The 2,827-nt window shown below is 41.9% G+C and overlaps 1 long non-coding RNA gene across 1 annotated transcript; it reads left to right on the top strand.

Annotated features, from left to right (window-relative positions):
- Positions 1-55: 55 nt before the first annotated feature.
- On the top strand, positions 56-2,827 carry LOC109369790. The gene is made up of 3 exons (XR_002119271.1): positions 56-561; positions 1,606-1,790; positions 2,394-2,827. It is a non-coding gene; the product is annotated as an uncharacterized LOC109369790 (long non-coding RNA).

Here is a 2,827-nt window from a genome sequence, read left to right as displayed (position 1 = left end):
AAAAAAAAAAGGGTCTGGCTGAAATAAGGCAGCAGACTCCCAGGTACGGGTTCCTTTTAGGTTGCTTCTAGTGGGAGCTGGACTCTGAAGCTATAGATCACTTTTTGAGAAGTCCTAAAAATAGCTTCTTCATACCAATTAATTACTAAGCAATCAATTCACGAATTCCTCTCTGTTTTGGAAGGTCACCTGATTGGTAAGCAGCAGTGATTTAGGCAGATCATTTCCTTTCAGTGGCTGGAGAACATCAGAATGGCAGAAGGAGCAGTTTCCTGCACACTACCTGCTGATCTGCTGTTTCAGATCGTGAAACAGGAGGTCCCTCTTTGCTGGCTGTATGTATTCATATTAACATATGTGGTATTGCCTGGAACTTACACTGGACAGAATTTGTTACTGCTCTGACGCAGGGCTGAACACACATAGAGAGCTCTGCTCCATTTTCATCTTTTCTTACTTTACACATACACTGACTGGGGCAAGTGACCTCACAATCATAACCTCACAAGTGGAACAGGAGGGGAAACAGGAAAAAGGAATTTGTGAAATCTGCCCAAACGGGTAGGTTTGATGGGATGTGGCTGCAGAACAGCTCATAATCTACCAACCTAAACCATGTCAGCAGTTCACCAGTCACTGAACTTAAGCCAAAATTTTTACTCCTTAATGGAGAAGTCTGTTACAGTGTAATAGGGATGCTGCAGAATGTTAGTTGATGGTTTACGAAATTGCTTTGAGCATTTACAGAATTCACTGTACCATTTCCACCAGCAATGCCAGTTTGAATGTCTTAAAGAAGAGAACACACTTCTCCATCATTTTTAAAAACATCATGAGACTGAATTGGTTTGCTGCTGCCCCAACATGGGGGCTTCTGAAGAGCTGCATTCCCCCACTGGGTCTGCAGGCCCCTCTGGCACCTCTTCCCAAGTGGCTGTTTGCTTTTCTGCCACTTCCCTGCCACCCGCAGCATTTTTATTTATTTTTTTTTCTTTAGTAATTCTTTTTGGTTGCAACTTCACTGAAAAATATCTGTACCACTTTCATCCTTCAAAGCCAGTAACAGTCGGGGAAGCACCGTAAATGGCTGTCTGTGAGGTCAGCTTGATCTCACCAGTATGCAGCCAAAGCTGCCTGACAGTACTTGCTGAAAAGGGACAGAGCTATTACACGTGCTGTTTCCTTTGAAAGGCTATGAAGACACTTTCTAGGAAAGAACACAAGAGCATATACTGTTCCATCTCAAAAACAAAAATGGAGAGCAGAAAAAAAAAATCTGCCCATTACTGTTAAAGCCTTTCTTTTATTTATTTTTAATATTTTCCCTGTGACCATTAAAGTTTCTTATCTTACTATAGCACTTTTGTAGATGGTAGCTTGGCTTTTGCATTGCCTTGTATGCTATATATTCGGCATATGTAAGTTATAGCTCAATTAAGAGAAAACAAAAACAAAACAAAAAAATAAGGCATGAAAAATCATCCATTGCAAAAAAAAAAAAACCCAAAACACATAATGGATTTTTAGCAGGACATGTAGGTCTAACAGTTATGCAAGCAGCATACCAACAACTGTGACTCTCAAACTGGTTTCCTCACATCACAGGTGGCTCATGACATTGTATGACATAACTAGCCAGGGACACCAAGGAGTGTGTTGGTTATAAGACTGCCAGTGTATATTCTCAGAGCTCTGTGAGATACTGAAAGCCCAACAGGGAGATGCAGCTTTACACCACAGACTGATTCGTGGCAGTTCAGAAACTCACAAACATCCAAATGCAATCAAGAGTAAGTTTGTAAGCAAGTGATGGCTAGTTTAATGCAGTGTTCCAAGTGTTATGTAGCCTTGATCACCTTTGAAATAACTCTCCATGAAGATGGTTCAAGATGTTTTCCAGAATGAGCTGGAATCTTCATCCAGTATCTCTTAGTGAAGGTGCACTCAGAAAAACCCCAAGGCCTCAGCATGCTTTGTGAGGGAGGAAGTAGATCATCCCTAGACCCCCAGTTTCCAAATTTAGGCAGCATTTTGCTGTCAGACTTCCAGGCAAACACGAGCACAGGGTGACCAAAGCAGCTGCTTCTAACCACAGAGCACTTGGGCCAATCGCCTTGTTGCCTTACTCGTTTCTGGGAGGTGTTAACCCAGGTACCCAGAGATGGTAATTTAGATGTCACGAGGAATTAACTGAATTCCCCACGTAAAAAAAGACTGGTACTTTTTGCTGAGTGACATCTCATCTCAGTGTCACAAAGGGGTGACAGCTGAGCGATAATGCCACTACTTGTTACTTCCTTCATCAAAGAGAGGCACAGCACAGTGATACAGGGAACCCTCCTTGCAAAGCTGTGAAGTCACTTGTTATATTGATAAACATTTTTATTTTTCAGACTGTTACAGAGGCATAGCACCAAGAGCAATGCGACTGATGAGCCAGTCCTCAAAAAGCTTTTAAAGAACAACAGTTCTATCCACAGAAATGTGTGCTAATGCAGTCCTGGTGAAAACAGCAGTCTGCTACCTGAAGTTTCTCTTAAGAGTAAAATGAATGTTAGTTCTCATTAGCTGAGCTTGGTTCGAGAGCTGGAAGAGTACCACTGCCAGAATGAGCTGGAGACCAGTCAAAGACAGGATAGAGCTGTGCAATTATCACAAGGGTAGGAAACGAGCAGGAAGATGCTCCGATGCAGAAAAGTAGTACCTGCTCCCTCCCCACTCTGATTCCCCTTTCTTGTTAGGATGAGTCTGAAGGACTACATTTTGGGAAGAATAGTAGAATAGCTTAAATAAAAATACAAAATTTCCTTCAATATAATTGAAAAAC

The sequence above is a fragment of the Meleagris gallopavo genome, chromosome 13, assembly GCF_000146605.3.
Source record: "Meleagris gallopavo isolate NT-WF06-2002-E0010 breed Aviagen turkey brand Nicholas breeding stock chromosome 13, Turkey_5.1, whole genome shotgun sequence".
NCBI lineage: Eukaryota > Metazoa > Chordata > Aves > Galliformes > Phasianidae > Meleagris > Meleagris gallopavo.
The sequence above is the reverse complement of the archived record's forward strand: the minus strand, read 5'-3'. Positions and strand labels throughout refer to the sequence as shown.